The sequence below is a fragment of the Mauremys reevesii genome, linkage group 4 (assembly GCF_016161935.1).
Source record: "Mauremys reevesii isolate NIE-2019 linkage group 4, ASM1616193v1, whole genome shotgun sequence".
Taxonomy (NCBI): Eukaryota; Metazoa; Chordata; order Testudines; family Geoemydidae; genus Mauremys; species Mauremys reevesii.
Window position 1 is genome coordinate 58,732,779 of NC_052626.1, and position 12,460 is coordinate 58,745,238.

General features: G+C 46.7%; 1 protein-coding gene across 2 annotated transcripts in view; it reads right to left on the minus strand.

Moving 5' to 3' along the window:
* BMF (Bcl2 modifying factor) overlaps positions 1 to 12,460 on the minus strand; it is a 58,292-nt gene that overhangs the window by 43,310 nt on the left and 2,522 nt on the right. The window lies entirely within an intron of this gene.

A 12,460-nucleotide genomic window follows, 5' to 3' on the forward strand; every position in this document is an offset into this window, starting at 1 on the left:
GAGCATGGGGGTTGCATTACACTGGCTTTACATTAGTGTGAGTAAATACTGAATCTGACCCAACAAATAGACCCTGCCCCAGAAGCAATAACCATCTGTGACATGTGGTGACCCATTACGAAGCCTATCAGAGCTCCAGAAAGATCCCAATGTTTGGCAGACTTTACTAGCTGAGATTTTGTTTTGCATTAAAAAAAACAAGTGCCTCTTACTTTGTGGTTTCTGGAGTTATTTTTAACATGATGGGCAGCTTTTTGTTTAGATGAACTATCTGCAACTTTAAATGGTCAGCTATTGAGTCTGTGCCCTGGTCTACACTAGGCGTTTAAATCGGTTTTAGGAGCTTAAAACCGATTTACGCCAAAAAACCCCCACACTAGGAGGCACCTTATATCGATTTTAATGGCTCTTTAAACCGTTTCTGTACTCTCTCCTACGAGAAGGAGTGCCAGTATATCGGTATAACATATCGGATTAGGGTTAGTGTGGGCGGCTGATCGGGTATTGGCCTCCGGAGCTATATCCACAGTGCACCACTGACCGCTCTGGACCGCAATCTGAACTCGGATGCAGTGGTCAGGTAAACAGGAAAAGCCCGCGAACTTTTGAATATTTCCTGTTTGCCCAGCGTGGAGCTCCGATCAGCGGGTGGCGGATGCAGTCAAAATCAAAAAAAAAGAGCTCCCGCATGGTCCATGCGGATGTGATCGCTGTAAGGGCAGGCAAATCCGTTCTATCAGCGCTCCGTTACAGAAGATGAAATTCAGAATCCTTTTTTAAAAATCTCCAGACAGACGCCATAGCAGGGACTCAGCGCACTGCAGCGTGACAAGTGTAACGGAAAGCCAAAGAATCAAATGGACGCGCATGGACTGGAGGACTGAAGCTATCCCACAGTTCCTGCAGCCTCCTAAAATTATTTGCATTCTTGGCTGAGCTCCAAATGCTTCTAGGGTCAAACACAGTGCCCGCGGGTCAGGGCATAGCTTGCAATCTACTCACCCCCCCCCACCCCCCCCAGCCCGCGGGTCAGGGCATAGCTTGGCAATCTCTCTCACCACCCCCACCCCCCCCCAGAGCAAAGGTAAAACAATCCTCTGACTCTTTTACGTGTCACCCTATCTTTACTGAATGCTGCAGATAGACGCGATAGTGCAGCAGTCAACACCAACATCCTTGCTTCCCCCCCCCCGTCATGGGCGGCTGATGGTACAAAAGATGGAAATCCATCCTCATCATCAGCATAAGCTGATCGTGCAAAATGATGGAAATCCATCCTCATGATCAGCTTCAGCTGATGGGACAAAAGGACTGGTAACCGCCCTCGTATCAGCCTATTAGCCCTAATTTTTCTGGTGGATGGATGGTGCAATATGGTAACCATCCTCATCATAGCAACAGGGGCTGAGCTCCATCAGCCCCCACCCTTCATGTGTAAAAGAAAGATCAGTGCCCCTGGACTAGCAGTGGGATGCTGGGCTTCTCTCCTACACACTGCTTAATGTCCTGTCTGGACTATCATAGCAGCTGGAGGCTGCCTTCCACTCATTTCTCACTAACAAGTCAGTGTGTCTTATTCCTGCATTCTTTATTAATTCATCACACAAGTGGGGACAATGCTACGGTAGCCAAGAAAGGCTGGGGGGAAACGAAAATCAACAGGTGGGTTTTTACAGGAGCACCCCCTGTATACATATATATAAATTTCTCGGGCTCTGACACAGAGCAGGTGGTTCTCTAGCACACTTGCCTATATTAGGCAGCACAGATTCTATTTTTAGATACCAAAAGGAGGGATTGACTCAGGAGTCATTCCCAATTTTGCTTTTGCCCCCCTGGCTGATCGGCCAGCACTATATTATGACAGCCAATGGTACAAAACGATGGAAGGTGCAATATGGCTAGCAACCACTCTGGCTTTTTGCACCCTGGCTGATTGACCAGGGGCAATAGCAGCAAATGACAGGGGTAAAGGACTGGTAGCCATGATCATCCTCAGTTCCAATTTATGGAAGGGTTTGGATGGTGCAATATGGCTAGTAACCATCTCTGCTGTCATGCAAAAGCAAAAGCATGCTTCTGTGTAGCTGCTGAATGCGCCTCTGTGGCGCGCTAGTACACATACGGGTGAGAGTCACAAGCGGAAACAAGCTCCATGGTTGCCATGCTATGGCATCTGCCAGGGCAATCCAGGAAAAAAAGGCGTGCCCGTGCTTTTCCCAGACGAAAGGGTGACTGACGACATTACCCAGAACCACCAGCGACAATGATTTTTGCCCCATCAGGCACTGGGATCTCAACCCGAAGTTCCAAGGGGCGGGGGGCTGCGCGGAAACTATGATATAGAGAGGAATAGCTACACAGTGCACGCTCCAGAAATCGACGCCGCTCCTGACCACACCACGACACCACCATTTATTAATGTGTATGTGGTGGTGTGGCCGCATTTTTTTTTTATAAAATTTTTTTTGTTTTACAAAATTCGCAAATCCGAATAGTAGACTCCAAGGGCGGGGGGAGCTGAACTATGGGATGGGATAGGAGAATAGCTACACACATTACAAACACTCAGAATCGGCGGCCTCCCTCTCGGGATGGGCGACGCACACTTTACGATTTTTAGTGTGGTGCTGCGCTTTATAAAAAAATTTTTAAAAAAAATTTATTTGGGAAATGCATATTCCCAATAGTAGTAGTGCCCTGTGATCACCTAATCTAGCCAAACCCTGAGTCTCCACATCTTACAGTAGGATCTAAGTCCCTTGCAATGTTTAATGTATTGATCCTCACAACACTCCTTATGTGGAAGGGAAGTGCTATTATTCCCAATTTACAGATGGGGAAACTGAGGCAAACCTGTTAGTTGTCTGAGGTTACACAGGAAGGTGGTGGTAGAGGAGTGACTTGAACCCAGGTCTCCCAAATGTGAGGCCAGCATCCTAGCCACTGGTCCATTCATCCTCTTCTGTTAGTTACACCTATGCAAAGTGGGCTACTGTTCTGATCCAGTAGCATTTTATACCCACTTTGTACAGATGTAAATGGCTATATAACCTTGTAAGCAGCTATACAATGTTGTCAACTCTCATGATTTTATTGCAAGTGTAACGCTGACAAACCCCAGTCATCAGCAGGTAGGATCGAACCTGGGACCTCTGGAGCTAAATGCATGAGCCTCTATTGTGTGAACTAAAAGTCATGTGACCATTAGCTAAGGCTGTAGCAGACTCATTAATCTGAAGTGGCCTAGGTGCCACTAGAGGGGGACAGAGTATCACACCCAGGAGGTGAGTGGTTACATATTTCCCCTAGCTGAGGAAGTGTGTCCCGAGCTTCAGAGACTTCCCAGTTGATATCCCACATGAGCCCCCACTTGTAATGCCAACAGACTCCAGTTATCAGCAGGCAGGATTGAACCTAGGAGCTCTGCAGCTAAATGCATGAGCCTCTACTGCAGTGTTCTTCACTGCAAGGCCTGCGAGCCAGTGTTGGCTCCCATGGACCCTAACTGCAGCTCCCTGTTGATCACACTCTCCAGCGGTGCAGTGGAGCTGCAGCTAAGGCAGGCTCCCTGCCTACCCTGGCCTCACGCCACTCCCTGAAGCGGCCAGCATGCCCTCATGGGGTCAGAGGAGGAGCAGAGGTCTCTGCGCGTTGCTCCTGCCTGCAAGCACTGCTCCTGTAGCTCCCATTGGCTGGGAACGGGGAACTGTGGCCAATGGGAGTTGTAGGGGTGGTGCCTGCAGAGAGGGGCAGCGCACAGAGCCATGTGCCCCCCCAGGGGCTGCAGGGGTGTGTTGGCCCCTTCCAGGAGCTGTGTGGGGCCGGGGCTGCCTGAAGTAAGTGTCACTTCTTCAATGGGCAGGTTCTGAATAGCTCTTCTACCATGCAACCTGCAGCCTCCCAGAACCAGCCTCCCATGCTGCCTCTTGCACCCCAAGCCCCTGCCCCAGCCCTGAGCCCCCTCCTAGAGCCAGCCCCCAATACCTCCTCCTGCACTCCAAGTCCCTGCTTCAGCCCTGAGCCCCCTCCCTGAGCCCGCACCCCATAACCCCTCCTGCATCCCAAGCAATATTACCAATAACAGTAATATTACCATATCAACCAACCAAGAACTTGGAGTGTTCAGCCGCCTGTATCAGGTATGTGTTCAGCCGTCTGTGTCGGGTTGATGTGGCTCTCACATTCAGGGCCGGCTCCAGGCACCAGCATCCCAAGCAGGTGCTGGGCTTGCAATCTGCTCTGCAGGCGGCAGTCCCTGTGTTTTTGCCCAAGCCCTGCTGCTGAATTGGTGGGTGGGGCAGGGGGGGTGGCATGTAGGGCGCGGCGCGCGGCGTTTCGCGGCAATTTGTAGCTTCTATGTTCAGCTGTCCGCGTGGCGCAGCTTCTATCTTCCGGCTGAAGACAGAAGCTGCCGCCGAATTGCTGCCGCCACGGAAACGCGTGTGCCGCCCTAATGGCACACGGACTGCCCCCGCCCTCGGTGGTGGCAATTCAGCGTGCTGCTTGGGGCGGCGAAAACAGTAGAGCCAGCCCTGCTCAGATTGAAGGCTTTTTGCCAAAGTGGCCCCCACTTCAAAAATAGTGAAGAGAACTGCTCTACTGCATGAGCTAAAAATTACGAGCCTAGTAGCTAAAGCTGTAGCAGACTCATTAATCTCAAGTGGTCTAAGTGCTACTAGCGGGGTACAGAGCACCACATCCCGGAGGTGTGGGGGTTACACAAGTCTCATGATATTTGGTGTTTTTCTTAAAGGCCCAGCTCTTGGAGTCAAGTGATTCTGTGAGAAGCTCAGCTTTCATTAAAAAAACAGTAAGTTTCTAGCTGTTGTGGAGACAAGCATGAAAATATGAACCGTATAAGTGCAGACACCGAAAGACAAATAAAAAGATCCCCACATTTATTTTTTAAAATCTCACATTGTTTAGACCAATCTCATGACTTTTTGTGGCTTGACTCATATTGTCAAGTATCAGAGGGGTAGCCGTGTTAGTCTGGATCTGTAAAAGCAGCAAAGAGTCTTGTGGCACCTTATAGACTAACAGACATATTGGAGCATGAGCTTTCGTGGGTGAATGCATGCATCTGACGAAGTGGGTATTCACCCACGAAAGCTCATGCTCCAAAACGTCTGTTAGTCTATAAGGTGCCACAAGACTCTTTGCTGCTTTTGACTCACATTGAATGCTTGGGGTTGGCAATACTGTTTTTACTAGATATAGTTGCAGTAAAACGTAACTGTCTGAGAAAATGGGCCCTAAACTGAAACAAGAACAACAGGAAGAGATACATACATTCTAAGGCCAGAAGGGACCATTGTGATCATCTAGTGTCTAACCTTCTGTATAACACAGGCCATAGAACTTCCCCAAAATAATTCCTAGAGCATAGCTTTAGAAAAACATTCAGTCTTGATTTTAAAATGGTCAGTGATGGGGAATCCACCATGACCCATGGTAAATTGTTCCAGTGATTAATTATTCTCATTGTTAAATATGTATACCTTATTTCTAATCTGAATTTGTCTAGCTTCAACTTCCAGCCATGGAGTATGTTATATCTCTTTCTGCCAGATTGAAGAGTCCATTATTAAATATTTGTTCCCCATGTAGGTACTAATAGACTGTGATCAAGTCACCTCTTAATCTTCTCTTTGTTAAACTAAATAGATTGAGCTCCTTGAGTCTCTCAGTGTAAGGCATGTTTTCTAATCCTTTAATCAGTCTTGTGGCTCTTCTCTGAACTCTCTCTGATTTATCAACATCCTTCTTGAATTGTGGGCACCAGTCCTGGACACAGTATTCCAGAAACAATCACGCCAGTGCCAAACATAGAAGTTAAATAATCTCTCTATTACTCGAGATCCCCCTGTTTATGCATCCCATGACAAATATGTGGGTAGGGTGGCAGAAACAATCAGACTGTGTGATCAGTTGGGTGAGCAAGACATGAGTCATGAGTGTTATAAAATGTTTTGTTTTTTATTCTTATGTCCAAAGAAGGCAGGGTGGGCTCGGTGCACAGACTTTGAAAGGCTGGAGATTTAGAAAGAGTTGCTCTAAAAATCCCAGGTTTCTACCAAATGCAAGTATCAGAGGGGTAGCCGTGTTAGTCTGGATCTGTAAAAGCAGCAAAGGATCCTGTGGCACCTTATAGTCTAACTGACGTTTTGCAGCATGAGCTTTCGTGGGTGAATACCCACTTCTTCGGATGCAAGTAGTGGAAATTTCCAGGGGCAGGTTTATATATGCAAGCAAGAAGCAAGCTAGAGATAACGAGGTTAGTTCAATCAGGGAGGATGAGGCCCTGTTCTAGCAGTTGAGTGAAAACCAAGGGAGGAGAAACTGGTTCTATAGTTGGCAAGCCATTCACAGTCTTTGTTTAATCCTGAGCTGATGGTGTCAAATTTGCAGGTGAACTGGACCTCAGCAGTTTCTCTTTGAAGTCTGGTCCTGAAGTTTTTTTGCTGCAGGATGGCCACCTTAAGATCTGCTATTGTGTGGCCAAGGAGGTTGAAGTGTTCTCCTACAGGTTTTTGTATATTGCGATTCCTATTATCTGATTTGTGTCCATTTATCCTTTTCCTTAGAGACTGTCCAGTTTGGCCGATGTACATAGCAGAGGGGCATTGCTGGCATATGATGGCATATATTACATTGGTGGACATGCAGGTGAATGAACCGGTGATGGTGTGGCTGATCTGGTTAGGTCCTGTGATGGTGTCGCTGGTGTAGATATGTGGGCAGAGTTGGCATCGAGGTTTGTTGCATGGATTGGTTCCTGAGCTAGAGTTACTATGGTGCGGTGTGCAGTTACTGGTGAGAATATGCTTCAGGTTGGCAGGTTGTCTGTGGGCGAGGACTGGCCTGCCACCCAAGGCCTGTGAAAGTGTGGGATCATTGTCCAGGATGGTTTGTAGATCCCTGATGATGCGTTGGAGGGGTTTTAGCTGGGGACTGTATGTGATGGCCAGTGGAGCCCTGTTGGTTTCTTTCTTGGGTTTGTCTTGCAGTAGGAGGCTTCTGGGTACACGTCTGGCTCTGTTGATCTGTTTCCTTATTTCCTCGTGTGGGTACTGTAGTTTTGAGAATGCTTGGTGGAGATTTTGTAGGTGTTGGTCTCTGTCTGTGGGATTAGAACAGATACGGTTGTACCTCAGCGCTTGGCTGTAGACAATGGATCTTGTGGTGTGCCCAGGATGGAAGCTGGAGGCATGAAGGTAGGCATAGCAGTCGGTAGGTTTTCGGTATAGGGTGGTGTTAATGTGACCATCAATTATTTGCACCGTAGTGTCTAGGAAGTGGACCTCCCGTGTAGATTGGTCCAGGCTGAGGTTGATGGTGGGGTGGAAGCTGTTGAAATCGTGGTGGAATTTTTCCAGAGTCTCCTTCCCATGGGTCCAGATGATTATGTCATCAATGTAGCATAGGTAGAGAAGGGGCGTGAGTGGACGGGAGCTGAGGAAGCGTTGTTCCAGGTCAGCCATAAAAATATTGGCATATTGTGGGGCCATGCGGGTGCCCATAGCGGTGCCACTGATCTGGAGGTGCAGGGGGTGCAGGTGTATTGGCTGGGGGGGCCCTCCACAACATTCCTTCAGTTATTGGGCAAATTCAAGTAATGCTAGGCAGGAGGTGTATATGAGGGTTGATCTTAACTTAGTCTGGGAAGACTGAGTTAGTAAGATGCCTCTGACGAAGTGGGTATTCACCCACGAAAGCTCATGCTCCTATATGTCTGTTAGTCTATAAGGTGCCACAGGACTCTTTTCTGCTTTTTGAATTAGTAAGAACTTCTGTTCCAAATACAGGAAAATTCCTGCTGCTCCTCATGCTATTCCAATATCATTGTCTATACACAGTTTTGAAGTGAACTCTACTTTTATTGGACTCTCTTCTAAGTTACTCTCATGGGAGCTAAAACAAACTTCGGTTGGAGGTCTAAGGCTGTGCCAGATCTGTGAAGCAGATGTGTGCTGCTGGGATTCAAGCATGCTGCACCATATGCTTCAGTCTACCCTCTCTGTACCTCACAAGCTGCTCCCACAATCCTGTCCTCTTATTGACATCTGTGATTTGATCTGAAGTGGATCCTTGGTCCCACAGCTGTTCTCCTTCAACAACAGACTTCATCTAGAATAGAACTGGACCTTCCAACAAATCAATTCTCTCAGTGAACCCTGTTCTACTTGGAGCTTTTATGTGTAGAAATACACCTTCTTAGTGTACAGAATATGATCCCAGTTTGCATGAGACTTACTTCACTGACAAAAGCAAGTTTTAGTCCTGGGGGAATTCTGTGCCACTGCGCAATGCAGAATTTTGCAGAAATTAACATTGTGCATGCAGCAATTCCTTTCCCTGGACAGAAATGAGCTGCACTGCTGATAGCCACCACTAAGGGCCACTGGACTCAGCAGAGCCCAGCTCGCATATAGAAGACACTGCTGCAGGAAGGGAGAAAGAACTAGAGGGTTCCTGGCAGCTGCAGTTCCCAGCATGCCCTGAAGGAAGGAGAGGGTGACACGCAGGAAACTCCATGCAAACCTGGGATGGGGAGAGGGGTGTCTGGTCAAGAGGGGCCCCGCAGCTGGGTTCTGGGCAGAGGGGGTGCAGGTGTATTGGCTGGGGGGGCCCTCCACAGGTGGGCTCTAGGGGGGAGGGGTTGTGGGGTCTGGCCCCCCAACTGGACTCTGGGTGGAAAAGGGGGCAGAGAAACAGGAACTGGGTTGTCATAGGGGTTTCTTGAACTCTCTACTCCTGGGGGAATTTGTGTGTGTGCGTGTATTGTTACAGACATACTTGCTGACAGGTATTTTGAAATAAATTACCAAAATAATTGAAACTGACTTGATTATGTAGTGTTATTTTGACAAATTAAATTTGCAGAATTTTACGGAACTTTAAAATATTGTGCGCAGAATTTTTAATTTTTTGGTGCAGAATGCCCCCAGGAGTAATGTTTTTACCCATTAGTCTTGCACAGCTTTAAGGGCTAGAGGTGTGTCTGCATTACAAACTTTTAGTGTTTGAATGAAATTGTGAAGAATCAGATGAGCTGACACGATGATGCCCATGACTGAATGATCAATATAGACCTGGACAAATTGCATTCAGTGTCACATTAGCTAACTAAGAACACTGTAGGTCAAATCTGAGAATTTACAGGGAGTCCATGGAAAATCTGCTTTTGAATGTCACATATCCTTATATGCAGTGTTGTTTAGCCATGTTGATCCTAGCATATTAGAGAGACAAGGTGGGTGAGGTAATATCTTGGACCAAGTTGGTCCAATAAAATATATTACTTCACCCACCTTGCCTCTTTAATATATCCTTATGACCTTCAACATCTAGTAGTCAGGGAGGATTCCTCATCTGATTATTCATACATTCAGAAACCCCCGATTCTGTCTTCCATCAGTGTTACTCAGAGCCTAGGTTTGGGGAATCTGCTACTTCTGGCTTATAATCAGCTGTATGAGTTATGGATCCTCTCTGGTCAGGGGAATGTTTGCTCATTCTGTGTGTGTGTGAGTGTGATACTTTTATATTGGTTCAGAAGTAATCCTCAGGGTGCTGAAAAAGAACTTTGAATAGTTTTGTTAGGAACCTTCAGGTAAATGAAGATTAATCCTTCATATCTAAAACAAAACTCTATGGACATAGGATTTTATACTATTATTTTAAATGTAGAGCTGGGCCCAAACCTCAAAGCTCAGATCTGGAGCCTAATGTCTCCAAAGGTTGGGGTTATAGAGAGTTGAAGATTTACTCCCATTTAACTGCTAAATACTGTGAAATGGAGCAAGTCTCTTCTCTTGCTGTTCTTACCAAAACCATCCTTAGGAATGTTATAGGAATTGTCTCTGATCCCTTACAGTTCCAGGAGGTATTTTTGAAAAAGGGTAGGAAACAGAGTCCCACTTAGAGTAAATACATGTCAGTCCAGGAAACCTCTCTCTGTGGTTAGACCAGGTCTTATTTAAAAGAGAAGTGAGAGAGAAACTATCTGAGAGAAAGATACTGCAGTACAATCCCGGTGTGAATAATTGAAGTGGAATCTGGAATGCACACCATCTTATCGGGGAGTTCTGGAGACTGCATCTGATCGGAAGAACTGACTGTTATCTGAGAGGTAATGGAGAAGTTGCTGGCCCAAAGCTCTGTAGTCTCAGTCCACTGTGGAACAGAGATGCCAAGGTCAGGAGAGGCACCCCTTAGTAGCACACCAAGTATATGGGATTTGAAAACCAGGCACCACTCCAAGGCCTAAACACAACCTCACAAAGCGATTGATTGGTGATGCCAAGGGCAGCCAGAAAGCTTCCCTCTGAGGAAAGGATGCCAGGAATTCTGAGACAGAGATGGCACAGGAGACATGAGAATCCCCTGAACATATCTTGAGCAGGGCTAGCTGACATGACATTGGAAATGCCTGCATCCTGCTACACAGATTAAAATATGAGAGATACCCATGCTATACAACTATGAAATAGAGCTCTGCAGTACTCTGGGGTGGATGGGGGCCTTACTATTATAATTGCTGTGCTGGTTGGGGGGAGCAGCTGTTTCTTGGCTCCCTAAAGGTGTGGCACCTCCCTGCTGGCGGAGGGAAGTACCTCTGAGAGGATGTTTGCGGGGGTATGTGTTTCCTGAACGTGCAGAAAGAGGAATTGCTAGTACAGCAGTACTACCAGCAGCAGGTGGGGAACTGCCTTTGTATCCTCTGCCAGTAATAAATAGAGATGATTCTTGCCTGCATCATCAATCCAGTGACTGACCATTTCCAAAAATCAGTTGTTGAAACCTGTTTTCAAACACTGCCAATTTCCCACTGTGGGAAAGGCCCAAGTGTTGTAAGAGGCCTTGGGTATTTTCTTGCAAGCCAAAATGTTGTTAATCTATGTCCCTGAAAGCAATGTGGAAAGGGGTTCAGCTGTCATTTCTTCACACATACACCTCAGTACTTTAGATCTGGGCTGCACGGCTGAAGTTATGGGGCCTGATTCTGATCTCAATCTGGTGCAACTCAGCAGCAATTCCACTGAAGTCAGTGGAGCTATACCAGTATAAAATGCACAGATTTGTAGTTTTTAGGGCCAGAAGGGACTATTATGATCATCTAATCTGACCTCCTGCATAACCCGGGCCAGGGAATTTCTCCCAGTGATTCCTGTCTCTAGGCCAATAACTTGTGGCTGAACTAGCACATCATGCTAAATAGCAGGATTTGTTTGGGATGAAGATACCATCACTGAGGTACAGAGTTTGGGTCACCAATACAACTGCCGTCAAGCCAGCCAAAAACTGACCAGTGATCTATGTAGTAGAACCCAAAACAGTATCCCCAGCTCCTTATTGATGTAAGTGAGGTCAAAATCAGGCCCTCCTATGTTCGAGACATAACTCTATTGGTCTTTTCTCAACTCATTAGAACCTCTTTTCTTTTTACTCTTTCCTTTCCTCTTCCAGCCTTCTCTAGTCAGATGACGTGGCTCTGGGAAACTTTCCCACTGTGTAGATAGTTACTCCATTACCTCTGTTACCGTACATTTGTTTAATTAATTGCTCATTTTGTTCCTGAGCTGTCGTGCTGGCCCAGTGCGTTTAAGGTATGCATGAGTGCCTAAAAGGTGACGAGCCTCCGAAGGATGACTCTGTCCCTTTCATTTATTTATAGGACTTGGGCACATGATCCCCTATTAATTGCAGGCACTGTTAGTTTAGCCTGACTTGAGATATTGTAGTGCTGGCTCCAGGCACCTTTGGCTGACACTGCAGCAAGTTATGAAGTAAGTAATACCACAGAAATATTGATCAACCCATTTCAGAAAGAGAAATACACCTCTACCCCGATATAATTCAACCCGATATAACACAAATTCGGATAGAACGCAGTAAAGCAGCGCTCCTGCAGGGTGGGGCTGCGCACTCCAGCGGATCAAAGCAAGTTTGATATAACGCGGTTTCACCTAGAACGTGGTAAGATTTTTTGGCTCCCAAGGACAGCGTTATATCGGGGTAGAGGTGTATTAAAGTTTATGTGATATGAAGTCTGGACATGAAGCTGTACAGAAGCTTCTGCCAATGAGAGTTCCTCTTCAAATCCTTTGACCACTCTTAAAGGGAATACTAAGGGTATATGGCAAGGGTTTTATTATTTCTTATGAGGCTTAAATACATTGGGGTCTGCCACTGCACTAGCATGGAAGAGCTTAAAATGAATCTGAACCATGAAAATGGTGGGACACTGCCTGGCGAGTGACCCCTTCCTTGTCCAACAAGACCACCAGGTTAAGGAAGCTGCAATAGGAGATGAAACAAGCAAGCATCCTGATGCACATCAGTATATGGAAGCCCTGGAACAAGATCCTCAGCCCACTGACAGCTCCTTTGCGCCCTTCCAGCGACACAAAGAAGTCTTGGAGTTAGCTTAAGCAGGCAGTTGGAGATTTCC